The following is a 22,078-nucleotide window of genomic DNA, read 5'->3' as shown; positions in this document are numbered from 1 at the left end:
GTCCAGCGGCACAGATGTGAGGACTGAGGGAAGCAGGATGCCTCAGCTCTTGCTTTGCTCCTCTTTATTGACCAGACAACCCGTGCTGGGGAGCCCAAGCCTCAGCTCTCTGGACTTGCACAGCCTCTGGTCAGACTAGTCTAGAGGCAGGGAGCACAGCCTGGCATAAACCACTCCTTTTTGTCCTAGTGGGCCCTGGCACTTCTCTACCGTAGTTATAAGGATGAGGTGTGTGTAACAGTCAGCTCCTCAGCCTGTGGGTCACCTTCTCAGAGCCCGCCTTTTTCTTATGAATACTCCTGTAGGTCCGCAGTGCCGGTTCCAGGATGCAGTGAGAAATGTTTGGTAGCAGAAGTGCTCACAGTTGGGAGGAGCATCGTAAGGACCTGTTCAAGTTGGCTCTTGAGCCCCACTTTGCCGTCCTTCCCCCCCCCCCCCCCGCCCCAGCCCGGACCCACACTGATGAGAATATTCCCTGCCCACCTGACACAGAGCCCCTTTAGCAGTAGCTGCCCACAGACTGCCAAACACGACGGCAAGAGCTTATTAACTGCTGGGTGGCTCAGTTCAGAGATGCCCAGGGACTCCCATCTCATGCCTGGGTAGGTTGCCCATCATCGTTTCATAGCAGACTTTTCAGAGAGAGGAGAGAACAGTGGTCGTTTCTGGACTGAGGAGTGCAGAGGTGGCATCGACTTCGGACAACTCTCATTTGGTTTTCAACCCTGCTGTGGTTGTGCTTTGCCCCGCAGGTTAAGTCTTGACACTCTCTCTCTCTCTCTCTCTCTCTCTCTCTCTCTCTCTCTCTCTCTCTCTAATTTTTTTCTCTTCTCTTGATCTGAGTGAAGTCTCCGGGGACAGGTTCAGTATATTATACTGAACGCCATGAGGCGCCATCAATGACATCAAAGAGGGCCCTAGGTTCTGGGCTCCACATAGTTTCTGGGACTTGATGGTCAGGAAGGACCTAGAGAACTATAGGATGCTGCATCAGGCCAGCTCTCCAGGGAGGTGAGCAGGGGTGTCACTGAGCCAGATGTGGGACTATGTTGAATGCCCACCACTCCTTGTCCCCAGCTCTGAACAGAACAGTTCGTCACCAGGATGGATAAAGAGAGTGTCCTGCACCGGAGACTCAACAAGCTTGGGCTGAGCAGTCCCCTCCTGTCCTGCTGACACCTGCCCCCCTCTGATGACATCTGTACCCCTCACCTGCAGGCAGGATTGGCCTGAGATGTCCACAGCTCCTCCTGGGTGGGTTCTTTCTCATGGCAGACTGTAATGTCCCGACACATGTTAGAGAAGGGCTGGCTGACCTTTGATACAAAGATGCCAGTGCTATCCTTGGAGAAGACCCAGGCCATCAAGCACCTGGGGCCAGTCAGTTCGGCAGGGAGCGCTGGAGGTTGGGCATTTCAGTCTCAGCCTCCGCAGATGTGCACCTAATTGAGGCCGCTGGCGCCCGAGGGAAAGGCGGGAGATTTTGGTTGACAGGCCGTTAAAGGAAGACAAATAAGGAGGGGAGGTAATTAAGAGTAAATGGGTAGTAAGAGTTTACACATTCCAACTTTGGAGGCTCACAGTATCCTCAGCCTCCTGGCAGCTGGCTCCAGCCGCAGGTTAGGATCTGGGGAGGGGAAATTGTGGCTTACCAGAGAATAAGATGTCCACAGCAGGCAGCCGGGCTCAGCAGGAAATGGCTAATACCACCCACCTGGTCAAGGTGCGTATCCCGAATGATGTGGGGTGGCGGAGGGGGGGCATGTAACACTGCAGTCAGCAGACAGGAACCCATCCTTGCCAGGGACCTGGCAGGGGCCATCTCCATGTGTAAGCTTACAGGATGTCAGCTCAGTGTCCAGAGAGGCTGACAGGGCTTTTTGGAGAACCTACTATGTGCCAAAAAGGTCCTAGGCTCAGCCATAGTACCCAAGGGGAGAGGAAGCCTATCAGGAACGTTGTATATCATGCAGGGCAGCAAGATTCCCACTCTAACCTGCCCGGCTTCCAACCTCCCCTTATCCCTCCCTCAAGCCTTAGGACCGGACAGCAACCTGCTCAGTGAAAACCCTTGCGCTGTGGCCTTACTCCTGCAGTTTCTCCTCCCTGGGGCATGCTCCTTCTTTACCATTTGGACCCAGGATATTCATGAGCCCATCAAGCTGTCTATGCCAAGAAGTACTCCTAGAACAGCCTCTCCCCAATCGCATGGGCCTCCTAATCTCTCCTGCTCTCTCTACAACCACACATACATACAGTGGCTTCTGCCTTGGGGTCGCAAGCACACCTATAGTCCCCACTCGGGTCCTATATAGGATAGGGTATGGCCATTTCAGACGGCAAAGACAGTTTGGGATAATTAGTCAAACAGGTGGCAGTTTAAGGAGCCTGGCCAGGAAGAGCATCTGACCTGGGAATGGGACGGATCAACTTTGGCAACAGGCATTACGGGTTATATAGGTAAGTCTACTTTGTCTCTGTAAGCCTGTGTCTTCATCCACCTAGTGCCAAACATGAGCCTCATCTGGCAGTAGGAGACTCAAAACCCAGAGCATGTAATACCCTGAGGGCAAGACCCAGCATTTAGCAAGTGCTTAATGAAGGAAGACATAGGTTCCACACATCCCCTAGGAAGGGCAGGCTCTACAGGGAGGCAAATAGATGTTTCCTGGGAAGTGAGGAGAGATTCCAGCTCAGCCTTGCAAGAGAGTGGGAATATGCTCCCCAAAATGCCCTGGTCTAAGCATGGGGCAGATGAATTGTAACCTCCATGTGTAACCAGAAGAGGGCCTCACCTCTGAATACAGTGGAGAATGCTGGTTAATTAGGTAGGACCTAGGCTTGATTTGTGGTTCCTAGAAACTCCCTTAGTAGGGGAACATGACACACAGGAAAAGACACGACAGACACCTCAAACATTCATGATGAGTTTTAAAAATATGCACATGATCAAATAGGAAGTATGATTATTCAGCATTGTGAGGCCCGGGTCAGGAGAGGCTTCCCAAAGGGGAGGACCCCTAACAAGGTACAAAAGGGCAGGAAAGAACATGGGTGGCTATGTGCTAGGAGGAGGGCAAAAGAGCATACCTGGCAGACAGGTTATACGTATACAGGCTGAGGGAGTAGCGAGCTGGACCCTTTCTCTAGGAAAAGTATGTGTAAGTCACCAAGACTGAGCCCCTAGCAGAGACCGGAAGATGGACAGTGTGGTGTCATGGACAGCATGAGATGAGTATGATAAGATGTCAAGGCAGGCAGTCTACTGTCATACTCAGGGCTCCAGGACCCTGGGTAGTCTCATCCATAAAGAAGGAAAGCAAAAATATGTCAATCATTGTGCGAGCTTAGGGAAGCCATGTCTATGATACTTGTAACTGGGCTCATCCCAGCTCAGGTTCCGTATAAACAGACTTGGTTACACGGCCAGGAAGCTCCTGTCTTGGCTACATGTGTAGTCCTTCAGCAGGTGTTCCTCAGTGAGATCTGGACCGATCTGTTCATGTTACAGATGTGGAAACTGAGGCTTAGGGAAAGGTGGGCTCATCCAAGGGTTCAGTAAACGCAAAGATTGGAGTACCAGACTGGATGTAGGTGTGGTTCAGTGATACAATGTTTCTTTGCTGGTTATACAGCAAGGTAGGGAGTTCAATCTCACCAACACACACACACACACACACACACACACACACACACACAGAGAGAGAGAGAGAGAGAGAGAGAGAGAGGCAGAGACAGAGACAGAGACACAGAGAGACAGAGACAGAGATAGAGACAGAGAGACAGAGAGAGAACAGGATCCCAGGTTTGGGTTCTGTCCTCTACGTCCCCTCCCATAAAGGCTACTGCCTAAGGACTTTGAGTCCTTAGGAGGACATTGAGCACAGTGTCTGCCCAGTGTGGAAGGGGTCCTTGGCACTGTTGCCGAGTCCCACTGCTATGGCAGAAATGCCCTGATGCCGGTCTTGTTCCCTTTCCTCTGACCCTCATCCCACTCTGGAAAGAGAAAATGAGGACAAATAAAAGAGAGAAATTGTCCCCTCAACAGAGCATTAGGTGTCTGAACGGTTTTCAAATAAATAAAAGTCTCCTCGGGGCTCCCTGGCCAGGGCTGACAGCAGCTCTAACTCTTTGCAAGATGTGGTTTTCTGTCTCTAGGTGGAAGTGAAGGGGTCCATGGTAGGCTAAGTCAGGCTCTGACAGAGGCAGCGTTTTATCACTGCCTAATGTCCCATCAGCACCTTCGCCCAGTGGCCACAGCAAATTGCCCCCCACTGCACCAGCTGCCCCTCCATGCTAGTCAGAAGAGGGTGAGGGGCAGGTACTGTCACCATCAAGGGTAAAAAAGATCATTCTGGGCAGGACTGTGTCCCCACTGGGTTGCAAGCACCCAGTCAGTAATTTTGGAAATGATTTGTTCCTAATGTGCTCATTCTGCAAGTGCAGAAATCGAGGCAAAGAGGACCTTTGTGAATTGATCAATTAAGCCAACAAGATAGGGCTGTGTCCCCTGAATGAGCCACCTCTGCACAGTGTGGCAGAAGTGAGGGACCCCTGTTCTATATACTTTTTTTTTTTTCGGAGCTGGGGACCGAATCCAGGGCCTTGCGCTCGCTAGGCAAGCGCTCTTCCGCTGAGCTAAATCCCCAACCCCGGGACCCCTGTTCTAAAAAGGGCTTCTCCAAGACAGAACCAAACCCCATACCAACCACCGTCCCTTTGGCACTGGAGGATGGCACTTGTGTATTGGGCAAAATGGTAGTACGCCTTTAATTCCAAGGCTCGGGAGGCAGATCTCTGTGAGTTTGAAGCCAGCTTGGTCTACAGAGTTCCAGGCCAGCCAGGGCTACATGAGAACCTACAGGGGGCGGGGTGAATAAAAGTGGAGAAAAGGCTCAAGCTGGACTAGCGAACCAAGGTTAAGTGTGAGGAAGGGCAACCTCCAGCAAGAGGTAGAGGACTTGCCCTGGGAAAATTCCTGAAACTGCTTCCTCTGCTGGACCTGTCTGCTGGCCTTTGCTCCTCAGTCCCTTAGTGAATTGACCTCTGACCTCTGATAGCCAGTTAAGGGGAGGGCGGGACCCAGTTCCACCATTATTTCATTTACTGATGATAAGAGAGAAGCTGGCAGAATTTTATTTGTTGAGCATTGGAGATGAACAGGGCTCGAGGCTTCTGTTTTGATTCTGGGCAGAAATTCGAGGCTGTTCAAGATGGTAGCGTGACTAGTAGAAGCCGGGTGTTGTAAAAGGTTGGAGCCAGCCCCGCCCCATTTTGTGAGGTCCCTACTTCTTGGAGTTGGGACTGGCTCCTTTTGTTGTTTTTGTTTTGTTTTGTTTTGTTTTTCGGGGCAGGGCTTCTCTGTGTAGCCCTGGCTGTCCTGGAACTTGATCTGTAGACCAAGCTGCATTTGAACTCAGAAACCCTCTGCCTCTGCCTCTGCCTCCCAAGTGCAGGAATCAAAGATGTGCGCCATCTACCTGCCCAGCTAGGTACTGGCTCTTTTGAACCCTGGACAAAGCAAACAAGGCACATCTCAGCTCGGAACTGTACGTGCTTTCGCACTAAGGTCAGGTACAGCTTCGCACTGCTGGGGTCTCAGTGCCATCTGCAGACCTCACATCTATCCCTGGGACAGGCTAAAGGGAGGTAGGGTAAGGATGAAGCAGGAAGGAGCCTCCTCCTGAGGGGTTGGAATGCCCTCTGAGCCTGATGTGTTGCCCCAGAGCCAGAATACCAAGTTCACGCATGCTCAAGGGAACTTAGGATTCTTATGATTTAGCACTTCCTTGAGCCCTCTTAAGAAGAAAGTGCTTCCTAGCCCCAGCTCCCATGAAATATATTTTGTTCTTGTTGCTGTTGGGCACTAGGGATTAGGCAAGAGCTTCGTGCATATTAGACAAATGCTCTCCCATTGAGTTACATCTCCCAGCTAAGCATGAATTCTTCAGTGATGCTGGTCCAAGAAGGGAATGTCTGACCAGGGCATGCAGGGGAAGGCCATGTCACACTGGGGTTACTCTGTTACCTTGGGGACTTGGTGGAGTTGAGCAACACCAAAGAGAAATGGACTGTCAGGGCAGGTGACAGGACCAGGAGCTCTAATTCTTCAGGCTACATACACAAAAGGGCAAAGCCAACAGTGCTGTGGCTTCCCCGCCCATTTGGAAACACACTTCCCACCCTCTCTGCTAGAGGGAAGCAGCACCCACTTGGGCAAGTGGAACATCTCACTCAGCACGCGTGACAGGAAACAGGGATGAGAGTGGCCAAGTTTAAAAGGAGGGGAGAGGTCAGGGCCTTAGCTCAGCATTTTCCCCAGAGCAGGCTAGCTGACAGAAGGGCCTTGATGCCTCGGAAGGTATGATGTGGGGAAGAGGAGACTGTCAGGGTACAAGCCTGGTAACAGTCATGGCTTGTGAGAATTCTAGGTCCCATCTCCCCTGGGTCCTGAATGTGGGCACACTTGGACCGCTCTAGAGATGACCGTGCCTCAGAATTCCTTTCAAAGAATAGCAGTGCCTCTGTAGATGCTTACTCCGTTCCATAACAGGGCAAACCGGGCCTCAGAGGTTCTGTAGATGGCACCTTAAGTCATACACTAAACAGCGGCATCCCTAAGACCACACCTATGCCACAGATACTGACTTGGGGCTAACCATGGCCTCACCTGATGATCAGAGATGGCCGTGTCATCATGCTCACGAGGACCATCAGAAGATTTCTGTAGCTCCAGGAAGGTAGAAGGTAGGATGGCTGGGTGGGAGGCCTTACTAAGGAAGGAGATATGGGAGCAGAGAGAATAGGGAGGCTTCTACCTATTGATCCTCACTAGCTTGTCAGGAAGTTCTCTCTGGCCCTGTCTGGGAGCCCCACCCTATCTTGGTGAGGGCTTGACTACTAAATGAGAAAGAAGAAGACTTAGGGAGGCAGAAGTGAAGAGATACGCTTTCCGAAAGAGAGGCTTTGGGGAGAAGGACCAGGATACGGACTCAGAAGAATGCAACAACTGAGGTCTTAACCTGAAGACCCAAGCCAGCTGCCAGGGGGCAGCTGACCCTAGACAGGGTTCATTAGCGGTGATTTAGACAGAAGACAAAAAAGGGGCTGGGACTCCATCCAAGGAACAGTAGGTATGCCAGGCATGCCCAGGCCCTTCAGAGGGCAGGGCATTAGCAAGTGTGGATGAATGAATAAAAACCTGGGATAGGGGTTGGGGATTTAGCTCAGTGGTAGAGCGCTTGCCTAGCAAGAGCAAGGCCCCGGGTTCGGTCCCCAGCTCCGGAAAAAACAAAACAAAACAAAACAAAACTTGGGATAATACATCACCTCTTGCTTGCTACTCCTTAGAGGCAGTCCTGGTAGTCCTGCAGATCAGATCCCGAGGAGTGAGGTTGGACACTGTGCTCGGAACCCTGTGTGACCACCTCCTCTAGGTCTGCTCTCAGCAGTGTCTTGAGACCCTACCTACACCTCAGTGAGGTAAAGAGTATACAAGTCAGAGGGGGTGGGGGACACCAAGGAAACAAGGCCTTTAAAGTCAACCGGATCCACACACACACATGAACAGACTGAGGCAGCGCACACAGGGCCTGCACAGGTCTGCACAAGATGGGGTTGTAGAGCTGAGAGGAGAAGTGGACACATGTCCCCACCCCAACCCAGAGACAATTTCTAATTGATAACGACTTGCAAATGAAAAATTAGTTTTCTCCAAAGGAGTCTCACTAGGAAAACGATTTTTTAAAAAGATTTATGTATGAGTACACTGTAGCTGTCTTCAGACACACCAGAAGAGGGCATCAGATCCCATTACAGATGGTTGTAAGCCACCATGTGGTTGCCGGGAATTGAACTCAGGACCTCTGGAAGAGCAGCCAATGCTCTTAATCGCTGAGCCATCTCTCCAGCTCTATCTAAATGGCAGGCCGCATACCCAGGAGTAGATGGTCAACAGAACACAAGTTCACTGACATATTTGGAGGCTCCTGGTTGCACAGGCATATTTTTTCCATTAATTTATTTATGTATCCACTTAACATCCATTCACAGCAGCCCCCGCCACGGGCATATTTTTTAAATGAATCTTAGATGTTGCCTCCTGAAGGAATTTCCAACCACCATTCCTCCACTCTGCTCCAGTGCCTTTTCTACTACTACCGAAACTGAACCAGAAGATTTCCGATTCTCGAAAGAGCCTTCTGAATAGAGAGCATTAGCCCAACTGGGCAGACCAGTAAACTGAGGCACCAATAGTTCTAAGCAACTTATTTCAGCTGGCACTAGATAGGCTGGCTGGCTGTTCAGCTTCTCCTTCATTAATGCAGGAGGAGCATGCTGTAATCTTTTTTTTTTTAATAAGCCCATCTTATCTCAATATGCAAAACTATGCACATAGCATGCAAATTAGCATCTCCTGCCTGCTCCTAGGGTGGCAGTGCAGCCTTTGGGTTTTACCAATGATCTGACAGTCTGCCCTCCCTACATCCCCTTCGTGTAAGCGTCTCTGCTCTGCCTGCTCAAGGTACCTGTAGGCTGGGCTCTGCCAAAGAAAGTTGGGGATTTGATGTCGTGTGGTTGGCAAACGGGTCTTAGCTCCCAGGAATGAGTCAAGAGCCCTCTGAACATCCTACCCCTGCCATTCCCCAGAGCCCAGCCCAGCACAGTTGAACGTCTGCATCCAGAGGAACGTGAACATAAGGATTCCAACTTTTGCTTTCTGGAAGAAGAGGAAAGGAAAGTTCAGGTGATGAGAACCTTGGGCAACTAGTTAAAGGTGTCAAGATAAGACCTGCGCCAAAGAAAGACAGTGAAGCACTTTGAGGCTGCTCTGTTGTGAGGAGCTCAGCTTCTCTGTGATAAAGGAGCCCACCACACTGGAGTTTGACAGCCAGGAGGCTGGGAGGCGAGTGACCGGGCTGCATCTGAGCTGTGGCCACAAATCATGGGAGAAGTGTCCCATGAGCACAGGGTGGAAAGGACAGTCATCTGGTGTTCCTATCTGATTCATGGCCAGGGAAGCACCTTACCGGGCCCAGGTAACCTTGAGCTTGTTGCCTAACTGTACTCCAGTCTCCATGGAGGGAAAGTGGCCTCTACAAGATCCTCATCTTCCTCTCAGAGATGCTGGCAGATTGCTGGGGGTTTGACCTACAGCTAGGTTTGGAAGCCCTCATGGGAAGCTCATACTCACCATGCATTCCAGGGTCATGACGGCATGAACACGGTCCCCAGCCCTGCACACACTGCACGCACGCGCTGAACCACGCACACACGGCGCATGCCAGGCAATGTGGAACTGAACCCCAAGCCAGAGGCAGGACCAGGACGAGGGTGGGGGGTACCCTCACAATGACTGTTCAGTGAACGGGAAGCCACAGGCAGAACCATACAAGTCGCCAAGGCGTACAGGGGAAGGAAACTGGAACACGAAGTTTCCCACAGGGAAATATGAGACTAGAAACGGGTGGTAGGTTCTAGGTTAGTCTAGAATGTTCTGTTAGCAAGGCCCTGGGAGAGTCTCTGGGATTGGTTCTGTTTGCCCCTGGGAACGTAAGCGGATAGAGCTACAGCCAAGCTGTAAGGGGATCTACAGAGATCAGTTCTGCCCCTTCAAAGACCCACCCCCAAGAGACAGGGAAGTTCTTTTAGAACTAAATTTGATGGAGACCCCAATATATGACAGACTGAAATGGGATTGCTCTGATGGAGGAGATGAAGGGGTCTCAAGGTTCCCTGAACAGAGTTAAGTTGAACATCCTGTACCAGACTGGGGGGGGGGGGGGACAAGGAAAGGCTGGTGCTGGGCAGGCCTCAGTCATTTTCAACTTTCCATGATGACCTTGGGGTAACCTTTGTGCATCTGCAGGCTTCACACTCTCATCTGAAGAATGGGGAGGCTCTTGGACCCCGGGGCCTGCTTATCTCTCAGTTGCTGGAACTGATGTTGGGGCTGCACCCCATTATGTCGCAGGGGCTGTTTATTCATCTTCCAGAGCTGAGGCTCTGACTAGCTCATCTGCTTCCTGGCTCAGCTAATTGGAATCACTTTCCCCCCTTTTCCTTCTGACTCTCAGTAAATTATTCGAATTCTCCCAGTCAGAGGCCTGGGTGATGGACAGCCCTGTCACAGCAGCCTAAGTGTTTAGAGAGCAATTGTTCTGTGGAGGGCTGCCATTCTTCAAGCTTGTGGTGTGCAAGGTGCCACCAGGAAAGTCTGCCAGATCCTGTCCTTGCCCCTACCCCGGCCCCTGACTCTGCCCCTGCTCCAGCTACCAGAGCCTGCTTGGCCTAACCCGCCAAGTGCAGGCTTCCGGTACGTGATCCTTGTCATAACAATCAGAGCAGCCGAGAGGTATTGCTCTTAAACCCTCAACACACATTTTTATAACCTTTCTGTTTAATAAGAAAGAGACAGCTCCAATTAGCTGGGAATATTCCACAGAAATGGGATTATTTTAAAAGCTCCGGCAATATTATAATAGCTTCAGTGAGTGAACAGATGTTGCCGGCCCCGCCCGCCATGCGCACTGCGCCTCCCGCCTCCCGCACCCTGACACCAGGGCTGGGGCCTCATCGCTCCCCAGGCACTCTAGCCCTGAAGCTGAGAGCTGTGCTCCTTTGCCTCATAATCCAAGGCTATTTCTTCAAGTAGTCACACGCGAGTCGTGGTATGCAGAGAGCAGGGACCCCCTTGTCTGGACAGTTGAGGGGGAAGGAACAGTTTATAGTTTTCCTGAGGTTGGCTATAACCTTGCTGGAATCCTATTTTTCCAGAAAAGTACACAGGAAGACCCCGACGCACTCCTTAAGGAGCCTCCAGGGGCTGAGATGTAGGTCAGTGATAGAGGTCTTGCCTAGCGTGTGTAAGACATTGCTAACTCTCTGTCCTGAGAGTCAGGAGTGGGCAGGACTCCAGGACTGGGAAAGTATAGGCAAAAGCTGGGGTATGTGGTAGGCAGGGACAAAACCAAGGCAACAATCCAGCCAGTTGGAGGTCTTTGGGGTCCTCAGAGGCCCCACTTACCTATCCTGTCCTGAGTATCCCTGAGGCCAGGCAGAATCGGAAGGTTAAAGGCTCCAGGAGTAGGGCAGCTGCCTCGTGGCCTAGAAATAACTATACAGTGAGTTCCTCTTGGAGTTGGGGTCCTTGCCTTGCTAGGTCGAGGTCTTAGGCACCCTGCCTGAGGAATGGGGACAATTTGGGGGCATTCTTGGGGAGAGACTGTAGCCTAGGAACTGCAGCGGGAGGCAAATGCACCATGTGCTAAATGAGGAAAATGAATTTTACACCCAGACAAAGTGACTTTTATCATGTTAACGACCATGGTTTGCTCATCGTGTCTGGTGCAGTGAAATGGGGCCTGTGGATGTTTTTCTTTTAGTTCTGCTTTTAAATGGGAGCACTCCCCCCCCCACCTCACCCCCTCAGTGCAGGCAAGCCAAGCCCCCTCAACTAGGGAATGACAGAAATGCCAATTCAGCAAAAGTAGAATGTACTTTTTTGTTTGTTTGTTTTGTTTGTTTGTTTCTGCCTCCTACCCCCCTAATTTTCATCTGCGTCTTCCAGTGAAAATTAGAATGAAGTACTTGGATGTGGTGTGAGGTGTCCTGACTGGGAGGCAGGGATGAGGCTCTGGTCCAGCTCCTCCCTGTGTGACCTAGGATCTGCCTCATCCGTTTCTGACCCTAGTTTGCCCATTAGTATCAGGAAGTAGGCTGGACATGGAAGTACAGTCAAAGACCTACTCTGTCGGGCTGGAGAGATGGCTCAGCGGTTAAGAGCACTGACTGCTCTTCCTGAGGTCCTGAGTTCAAATCCCAGCAACCACATGGTGGCTCACAACCATCTGTAAAGAGATCTGATGCCCTCTTCTGGTGTATCTGAAGACAGCTACAGTGTACTTATATATAATAAATAAATAAATGAATCTTTAAAAAAAAAAAAAAAAAGACCTACTCTGTCCCGTCCCTCACTCAGATAACCATGTCAAATGCGTCACTCTGGGTGTGTCTGGTACAGAACTTCCTCCTCTAGTAGCCAGAGAGTTAGGGCAATCATTCCTAAATCCGTGGTGGGCCCCCAGAACTAAGGAGAGATCCTGAGAGGAAAGGACAAAGGTCCTGACGGAGCCAAGGCTGTTTCCCTGAGCTCTGTGAGCAGCTCTGTAAGTAGGCTCTGCTGGCCATCCGCTAGCTGCCCCCACCCCCCACTTCTTCAGTCTGCACACAGAGCACACCATTGGCACATGGCAACTCCATATTGTACCCATCCGTTTTTAAAAAAACACCATCTGATGCCTTGTACAGTTGCCCAGGCGGTAGCACCCAGCTCCCCAGGAAAAGCCTGCCCTGGGCTCACTGGGATATGTGCATCTAAGGAAATAAAGAGGTCTTGGGGCTGGCATTTCTGAAGACCTCTGCCCTGACTCCGAGCGATCCTGCTCTGGAAGGTTTGCCACAACCAGACAAGGAGGGCCCCTGAACAACAGAGATCAGTGGACAATTAGCCAGTCCAGTGGAGGTAATTAATCAATGTTCCAGGCCTTCCGTCCATCCAAGGCTATGGGCACATCTTGTCCTCTTTGCCAGCACAGACAGTATCACCAACTACTGCTAAGAGCTCAGAGCTGCTGTTACTGTTGCACTTAGTGTGAGTATCGCTACCTTGTGTCGCTCTCACAGTGGTAACAGCAAACACCTCCCAACCAGGGCCACTGATCCATTGCCACCTTCCCCACCTACACTGTGTTCACTCTTCCATGGCTCAAGGACTTCACATGGTCCCCTTATCTGTTCTCCTACAATCCCAAAAGACAGACAGGTCACCAAGGGAAAGCCAAGGCACAGGGAGGTATGCCCATTAAAGCCTGGTGAATATATGCTGATTCCTATAGGAGGGTCCTTCTTCCCCCTTATGTCAGCCAGGATGGACTCTGTTAGACTCAGTCACAGTCATCTAAATCTTAGTGACTGAAAATAATGAAGGTTTATTTCTTTTCCTTGCTTCACGTCCTTCATGGGTCAGCTGAGACTCTGCTTCATGACATCTTCACATGGCGGCCAGGCTGACCAAACTGCTAAGCCTGGAAGATTGACTGTTGTCATGGCAGATGAAGACAGGGCCTCTAAAGGACTCATGCCAGCTGATGAATTCCTTGGCCTGCTTAGAAATAGGACAGGTTTTGTTTACAGCTCTCATTGGCTGGATGGCTAGAGCCAGATGTGCAACCCCACCTGACCACCAGGGGGCAGAAAAGTGCACACCTACTTTTAGCTTGATCAAGGTGACGAAGTGACAAGGGCATCAGATGCCACCACCCTCCTTCCTTCTCCCTTTTACACCCCAGCATGTTTATAACAATGTCTCCAGCCCGCTGGTCCAGCAGGATCCTAAGGGTTGCGATGAGATGTCCCCAATCTCCCTGTGTAAGCCTGTTGCTCTCTTCTGCCTCCCAGATGTAAAAGGCACTCAGGTAGACAGACAAGGAGACTCGGGGATTCCTAGAGCAGAGGTCTCTCTGGGCAGAGGCTTATGAGAGAACAGCACTTGAGCACGCTTGAGCACCTGTCCTGTTCCCAAGGAGCCTCCTGGAAGTGGAACTGGCGAAGGCGCAGCCTCACCTGGGCTCAAGCAGGACATTTGGCCAGGATGCTGTGACGGTTACCTACCATGGGAGAGGCTGAGATGGAAATCAGCTGGAAGAGTATAGCGCATTCAAGAGGGAAGTTCACAGAACCTTGCAGTCTGCAGGCATTTGTAACACACCTTCCGGGATACCTTAGTCATACATTGCTCCTCCAAGCCTCTAACTTGGGTAGGGGTCCCCTGAAGTATGAGCTGTAGGAGAAACCCAAGGCTAGAGAGTGGGGAGAAAGAGGGAATTGGGTTGCAGATCTGGGAGAGTAGGACTCAGCCTTGGGGCTCCATTATCATAGAGCAGGGCGAAGTGAGGTGGTAAAACGGGAATGGGACCAAGTAAAACCGTCTCTCGTTCTAGCATGGAGGGTGCCTGCACCGAGAGGATGTGTCTCCTCTCACATCCTCCATCACTGAGCCACAGAAGAGTGGCTGTGATCAATAAAGCAAACAATTATCCTGTCATTACTGATTGCAGGCCTGCGGCCTGTCGGCAGCAAGGGGGTGGAGGGTGGGGTTCGGTGTGGCTACAATCCACAGTCTGATGGAAACCGTGCACTCCTGGGTATTGGTCCAGGGTTGGGGTGCAGGGAATGAAGACTGAAGACTTGAGCTGCCAGGCAGGGCTGCCCCAGAGTGGGAGGAAGGTCCAGGAAGACTGAACTCTATCTGGCAAAACCACCCCTAGAGAAGTAGGGGCAGACCATTCCTCATGTAGCTCTAAGTGGGGTGGGATGGGTCCATCCTCTACCCTTCCCCCCTTTTAACATCTCTCTTTCTGCAGCAGCTCACGCTAAGGGCCACATTAGTTAGATATTAAGAGCAATCTCAGCTGCGAGTTACGCACACTCCTTTGCCCGTCTATCTCACCTCCCTCGTCTCAGGATCCCCAAACACTCAGCCAAAATAATAATTTTTCACTACTGCCCTCTCAAGGCCCTGTATTTGGGCTGCCTAGACAGGGAAGGTATCCAAGGCAGCCCAGAGAAACAGGCAGGAGTTATTATCTTCCTGAAACCTGGGTCCTCCGCTCCTGAAAAAAATGCCTGGAGTCTGAGAATGAGGAAGCTGTGCCCTGTGACCCCGGAAAAGTAGGCTCAATATCTGCCCACTCGGTCGGGAGGAGCTGAGGCCACACAGCCATGGCTACCTCATCCCTACCAACCCTGTTCCCTGCTGTATCCCCAGCCTTGCAGAAGGGAAATCTCTCTCCATCAGAAGGAAGGGACGAGAGAAGTGATTTATTATTCTATTCCATTATGCCTGTTTCCAGAGAAACTAATTATGGTGCATTGTTGTATTAGATACTTTCAGAAAGATTACATTTTCTTACTTTGGCCGATAAAAAAATTAAATCCATCAGTTTTCCTAAACACATTACAGTAAAGACAGACTTGTGCCTCGTAATTATTAATCAGTCGGATTTGGGGACGCAAAGCATTTGACTTAAGCTCAATACAGTCACGAACAATGTCCTGGGATCGCATCTGGTATTGAAACAATTTTTCAATTTATTAAAAAGTCATTAACGCAGTTGGGATGGTAGGCAGAGGGGAAAGCTAGACTAAGACACTGGGTCAGAGTTCTGCACAGGGGAAGAAACCCCAGGTATGTTCCCCCCCCCACCCCCCACCAAGCTTGCTTTAGTTCAAGGAGCTGATTCAAGTTGAAAATGAACCTGGAGAAGTCATCCCCTGCCCCCAGTCCAGCTGCCCCACTAACCTGTCTGTCCAGAGTCTACCCTCCAGGTTATGAACTCTATCGGACAGTCTGGTGGCAGGAACAGGTTACTTATAGGGAAGTTTGCACAGCTGAGCCCTGAGCCTGCTGTTCCATAGTTCCGCACAGAGCACTGAGTTGGCTTGACTCCCACTGTGGTGGGAAGACAGGCCCTCCTGCAGCACAGTTCTTGGTACCCCCACGTGGGGACATGTGGCTATTTGGAAGGACACCTGGTGTGGCCGGGTGCCTCGTTCCAGTCACTGCCCCTGCTCATTCAATCATTTAATTACTCCTCTGACACTTCCTACTCCCAGGAGGGATTTGCAAGGGTTTCAGAGGCTGGCAAACCACAAGCCTGAGTTTAGTCTGAATCCTGGCTCAGGTCAGAGCTGAAAAATGGCAGTGGGACCTGGGCATATGTCACAGCTCAGCCACTCAAAAATTGTTGACCTTGGACAAGTCCTTTAACGCCACAGAATCTCAGTTTTCACTTCTGGAGGAAGAGGGTGCGTCTATCTGTCTCCTCACACAAGACAAGGAGAGGTCACGTGATTGGTGTTTATTCTTCCTCAGCTAGAGTTCTGTCATGCTTTCCCCAAGTCTCATAAACTCGGATTCCTTGAAGAATCCACTCCATTTATGCTGTTCTCTCTGGCTAAGATACCTACCTTTCCCACATGCCCTTCTTCTAGAAAATTCCATCTATCCTTCCTTTAAACCTCTCCCCGAGAAAGCTCTACCCATCCTTCCTTTAGATCTCTCTCTCTCTCTCTCTCTCTCTCTCTCTCTCTCTCTCTCTCTCTCTCTGTTTTGTTTCTTTAGTAATCTCCCTTAAATCTGGGGCAGGAGTCTCAGTACCAAGGAAAGCTTCATTTTCCTCTATTAAGATTAGGTCCCAGAAAAGTCAAGTTTTGTCCCTGATACCCTTCAAGCAGTGTAATCAATGGTCCCCTTCCATTTGAAGCCTGTTTCACTCCAGCTCAGCCCTTGGAGCTCCCCAAATGGAGCAGCCTGGTCTTCCTGCTGGTGCACGGCAGTTATATTATCTGGTCTACTAGCTTAAGTATCTTAAAACCAGAAGACCAAGCCAGGAGGTAGTGGTGTATGCCTTTAATCCCAGAACCCGGGGAGACAAAGGTAGGTGAATCTCTCTGAGTTCAAAGCCAGCCTAATCTACAGAGTGAGTCCCAGGACAGCCCAGGGCTACACAGAGAAGAGGGGGGGAAAGCAAAGCAAAACAAATAATGCTGGGCCAAGAAAGCCTTTGCAACAACTGGACTTTCTGCCTCTGTAATCTACCCTCAGCCTGATGCCACAGAGGAAGTGAGGAAGAGAAGACAGCCTCATTCTCAAGATGTCTATCCCCTGTCAACCTTAATAAGCCCCATCTTCGTACACCTTAGCATCTCAATATAGATACAGTTTCCGCAATTTTTAAACAGAGATGGAGGTAGGAGACGAGCCATCTGAGTAGTGGTAAGACCCCAGAGAAGGGAAGAGGGCCCAAGAGGGTTGTGTTCAAACACCCGTAGCATTTGGGGATGACTGGTGTGACTGCTCTTGAGGGCAGATGCGTTCCAGGCCCGACCTGTCCCCTGCTGTCATAGGCCACAGGCTTCAGAGAGGGACCCCAGGGTACCAGGCTTCTGTCTCCTCCACTCCCCTCTCCCCTGTGCGGGTGGAACAGCATAGGTTACAGGTTCTAGACGCTCTATTTCCTCGGTATTTATGGGGGATTTTATTTTCTCTCCTTGATCACCGGTGAGGGAAAAGAGAGAGCATGCTTGGATCCCTTCCCCTCCAGAGGAGCAAGGAACAGCAGCCTGGCCACCCTCAAGCTTGGAAAATACTGTCTGAACCCCACCTAGCAAACCCTGCTTCCCCCCATGGGGCCTCGTCAGGGCCGGGTGGATATGGGGAGGAGATGGCAGCCATTTAAGCTGTCACCGGCTCCATCAGAGGATTTAAATCACTGACACAGAGTAACTGCGCTGTAGATTACAGTGCGGGAGTCACGAGGGCTCAGCAGCACAGCAGCAGCGTAGAGGCAGAGGAGGGATAGGAGGGGATTAAAGAGATACAGGCCAGAGTTATTGCCCTGGTACCTGAGTGGTGAGTTCTTTGCAGCTAAAGCCAGCCCCAGAGGGGGATCTGAGCGCCCCACCTGTCTCTCCACCAAGATCATAGCCTCACAGGAACCCACAGACCCCTGAGCTTCCCCAGGGTCCGCCCCACTCATAGTCATTCTCCGAGTCTTCCAGATAAGAGTTAAGGGCTTAGCTTGAGTTTCCCCCTGGCTGCCTGTGGACCTCACACCCAGAGGTCTTACAGCGATGGGTACCCCCAAGAGGGGGTAGGGGCACCTGACAGGGAGCCTGTCTGCTCCCCGCTCACAGGCGCCTAGCCATTGTCTCTGATTGCATGGTATTAGTCGTAAATTACAGCCTTTGGGAGGCCGCATGTAAAAATAAAATAAAATAAGTGTCAAAAGACAGAGAAAATATTGATTCTTCAGGGAGAAGAAAGGATGGTTTGGTTAAATTAAAACTTTGAGAGGAAATGGAGTATAGGCAGGTGATCCCTTAGATCCAGGAGCAGCCTGGGGCCCAGTGGAGGTAGCCTGAGGAAATCATCATTCAATACACCCATGAGCCTTGAGATCAAGCCAAGCCAGCGTGAGAAGGGTGAAGATAAGGGGAGGCCTTTTCTTTTGGCCAGACGCGTTTTTTTTTTTTTTTTTGGAGACGTAGGCATTGGCTCACAAGTGGCAGGGCAAGAGAGCTCTGGAGCTGTCCGTGGTGCTGATGGGCATTTCCTAAGTGAGAAACCCATCTGGCTGCTTCCTCTCCACCCCTACTTCACAGACTGAGGTCCCCATCACAGCCCAGTTTACCTTGCTCAGGGACCCTCGACAGTCGTTTCTCTTCTGGTTCTTCCCCACCTTTGTGGTCTTCTCTCCCACTGAAAGATGAGAATTCTGTCCAGGCAGTGTCAGCACAAAGGACAGAGATAAACTAATAGACTGAAGCACTAACTACAGGGCAGACAGATTATGTCCTTTGTACGTGGCACTTCCCATTAGGAAACACTGTCCTCGGACCCACGGCACCTTAAGACCAAGGCCAGGTACTAAAGCAATCATATACTCCTGGATTGAGAGCATGAAGGTATTACAGCCAATGAGACAAAGAGAGTCCCTGAACGTGTTCCTTTGGTAACAAACAGTGGCAGGAAACATCCATATAATCACATGCAGCCTGGGCTCCCTTGGAGGGACTAGGCAATTTTGAGGCTCGTGTCTTTCTAAAGGAATGGTTCTCAACCTTCCTGACCTGATGCTGTGACCCTTTAATAAGGTTCTTCATGTTGGGATAACCCCCCAACCACAAAGCGTTTTTGTTGCTACTTCATAGCTATAAGCTTGCTACTGTTATGAACCATAATATTTGGGGAGATAGAGGTTTGCCAAAGAGGTGGTGCCCCACAGGTTGAGAACCACCTGCAGCCCCTTGATCTTCTCATCTAACAACTCCCACCTCCACAGTCTATTGCTCGGTCCTGATGGACCTTAAACCACGGCAAGATAAGTCACTGAGGTAGGCTGGTTAGATAGGCCCTGGTCTGGCTCAGACTTTGACACCTGCTTACCCATCAACAAGTAAGCTTGGGAGTCCTGTGGCCTGATCCCCTTGCCTGGAAGCAGCTCATCTGCTGAAGGTGCCTACACTGGAGAGAGGAGCAGCCTCTGGTGCCAGGAATTCCTGCTCACTAGCCCCATGGGCTGGTCCTCTTTGAGTCTCTACGAGCATCACACTTGGCGGAGGCTTTGCCCTGGTTTCCTCTCAGTGCCTGTGTTTTCCTGGCCACGCAGCCTGATTACCTTCCCTGGGTATCCATGCTAGATTTGGGAACCTAGAAGTTTCTTAAGATGGATGACTCCTCAAGGATCCACAGTCATTGAGCAAGAACACCCCGCCCCCAATTCCATCACACTCTCTTATATAGCCATACGTCTCTCATGTTCTTAAACTGTCAGTGGTTTGACCCCTAGGGTGGCCTTTCCCTCTGTCCTCTCTCCTCAGGCTCCCTCAGCTCAGTCTACACCTCATAACCTGCTCTTGCTTTGAGCATATCCCCCAAGATGAGGCCCCATGCTGCTAGCTTGAAGCTCCTTTATCCTCTCCACCTCTGCTTGCCCTAGGTGAAGGAAAGTGTTTTCCTTTGTACCTGCTCAAAGGGTACATCTAAATTTGCCAGGATGCATTCCTGTTATGGAGGGTGGAAATTTAGAACCTGAAGCCCAGGGACCTTCTCTGGTCCGTTCATGTCCTATTATATTGGGTGCCAGGCACAGCGTGGCCCTGCTCCCATCAGCTGCTCATGTCTACACTTACTCTATCATCTTGGTTTTACCCAACCTAACAGATCCCTGAGATACCTACATTACCCAGTATGGATAAATGCTCTCCGCCCCATTGATGCAGGTTTTAGACTCAATACATTGCTCTTATGGACTCCATTGATCTCTTCAAAAATTCCATGTACCTACAAACCTGTTCATATTGCTCAAAGAAGCCCAAAAGTCTACCACTGTTTGGTAACCCAGAGTAGGTATCTTACTGTGCAGATAAAGACCAGAGGCCCACAGGAGTGAAATGCAAGTAGTTGCCTTGGTGGGAGTTGGGTTGCAAAGTCGGAGAGATGGGAGTCTCCTGCTTTATTCAAGGCAAACCTCCTACCTAGATCACTTACCTGGTTCCAATCCTGCTTCAGTCTTTCTTCTTCTTCTTCTTCTTCTTCTTCTTCTTCTTCTTCTTCTTCTTCTTCTTCTTCTTCTTCTTCTTCTCCTCCTCCTCCTCCTCCTCCTCCTCCTCCTCCTCCTCCTCCTCCTCCTCCTCCTCCATAGCCCTGGCTGTCCTGGATCTCTTTATGTAGACCAGGATGGCTTCACTCATAGACACCCACCTGCCTCTGTTTCCCAAGTGCTGGAATTAAAGGCATAGGCCACTACCACAGGGTTCATTCTTGCCCAGAGAAAACAAGGCCTCAATCATTCACCTTGGGGAGTACCAGGCTCTCATGATCCCTCAATTCCTTCCCTGCTTTCCCCAATTGATTACCTTCTTCCTTCTAGCTCTCTCCTGCTTCCCCTCTCCTCTTCCTACCACCTTCTCATAGGGAAATCATTTCCAGGTCCAACTGTGCTCCAGTCTCCTGCTGTGTGACCTCAGCCGAGTCACCTTACCTCTCTGGATCTTTGTTTCCTCAGGAAATGGGATAATAACAGATCTGATCATACATGGTGCCCTGGGAAGGCTCGCTTGGAAGGGACTTAGTTCAGAGAGTGGTCCTGTGATAATATGGCAGTAGCAGCAACACTGATAGCAAAATGGCTGCTCTTCTCTAAGTCCTCCTCCTTAATCCCCACCCATGAGGGTGTTTTCTTTATCAAATGTCTTGCAAAAGCTGCCTACATCCTCACTGCTCCTTCTTATCTGAGTTCCTATCCCTAAGCACTTGTGTCTTCCCGTGGGAGCACGCCCCTCACCAGAATAGACCTGAAACCCATTCCCCACGTGGCATACATGCACACAAATACACACACAAATGGTAAACAAAATATAATTCATTTGTAAAGGAGACTCTAGTCGTGCCATCCATCTTAAGCTAAAATTCAATACTTCTCGGCGCAGCCTGCTGCGCCTTGATGAATGGAGAGGACAAAGGCTGCTGAGCCTCCCTCTCTCTACAGCAAAGGAACGCCAGCCACAAGATCTAGTGGGGATAGAAGAAGCCGAGTCCCAGCCATCGCAAGAGGTCAACACCCATCCTATCCTAAGTGGTTCCAACAGGACATGCTCGGGGTTCACTCTCTTATCTGGAGCCTCCCTTAGGTACACATCATCCCTCTATGACGCTGCATGCTTTCCTGGGCACTTCGGAGTTATTGAAGCCTGGCCAAGTGTGGGCTGAGGTACCTCCGACTACCAAGGTGCCAGCTCCCGCTTCAATTCATTTCTCCAATCCGAGCCTCCTTTTCTCTAGCAACACCTCCCCATCCCTGCACAGACACATCGCCTTACAGCCTGTGATCACTTTCCAAGAACCCTTGGCCTCGAGGTCGAGTTTAAACTCTTCTTTCTGGAAAACAGTCTTGACCCTTCTGAGCATAGCCGAGTTCAGGTCAGGATGGCTAGAGTTTTGAGGTCTCTGCCCCACTGGGCAGGCTCCAGTAGGCTAAGAGGGGACACATAGTGAGCAATGGTGGAACATGAAAGGGATTTAGGGGCAAGCCGTGTAGTACACAGGAGGTGCCTAGGCGGGGCTTTGCACTGACAAGAGAGGCCCTTTCCTCCATCTCTGCCTAGGGGAGGAGTCCCGGGCGTCTAGTGTCACAGCACCCGAGTTAGCGCTGCACCCTGCCCGGCCTCACTAAGTGAACATTCCTCCGCTCGGGGGAGTTTTATGGCTCGCTGTGCTTCCTCCGCAATGGCCTGTGCTGTTTACGAACCTCTCTCCGGCTTGGAAATAGACTGTCTTTCCTGAACGATTTTCTCTTTTCCCATTTACTAAACATTGATTTCCCCCCTCCTGCGCCTCTAATAGAGCAGAAACCAATACGTCTTTGTTTGCTTTGCTCGCGCGTTCCGTGCACAGGCGGCGGGGGGCACCGGCTGCTGCGGCAGGGCCAGGCGGTTGCTCCGCGCATGTGCGTCG

The sequence above is a fragment of the Rattus norvegicus genome, chromosome 8, assembly GCF_021556685.1.
Source record: "Rattus norvegicus strain SHRSP/BbbUtx chromosome 8, alternate assembly SHRSP_T2T, whole genome shotgun sequence".
NCBI lineage: Eukaryota > Metazoa > Chordata > Mammalia > Rodentia > Muridae > Rattus > Rattus norvegicus.
This window is presented reverse-complemented; position numbering follows the sequence as displayed.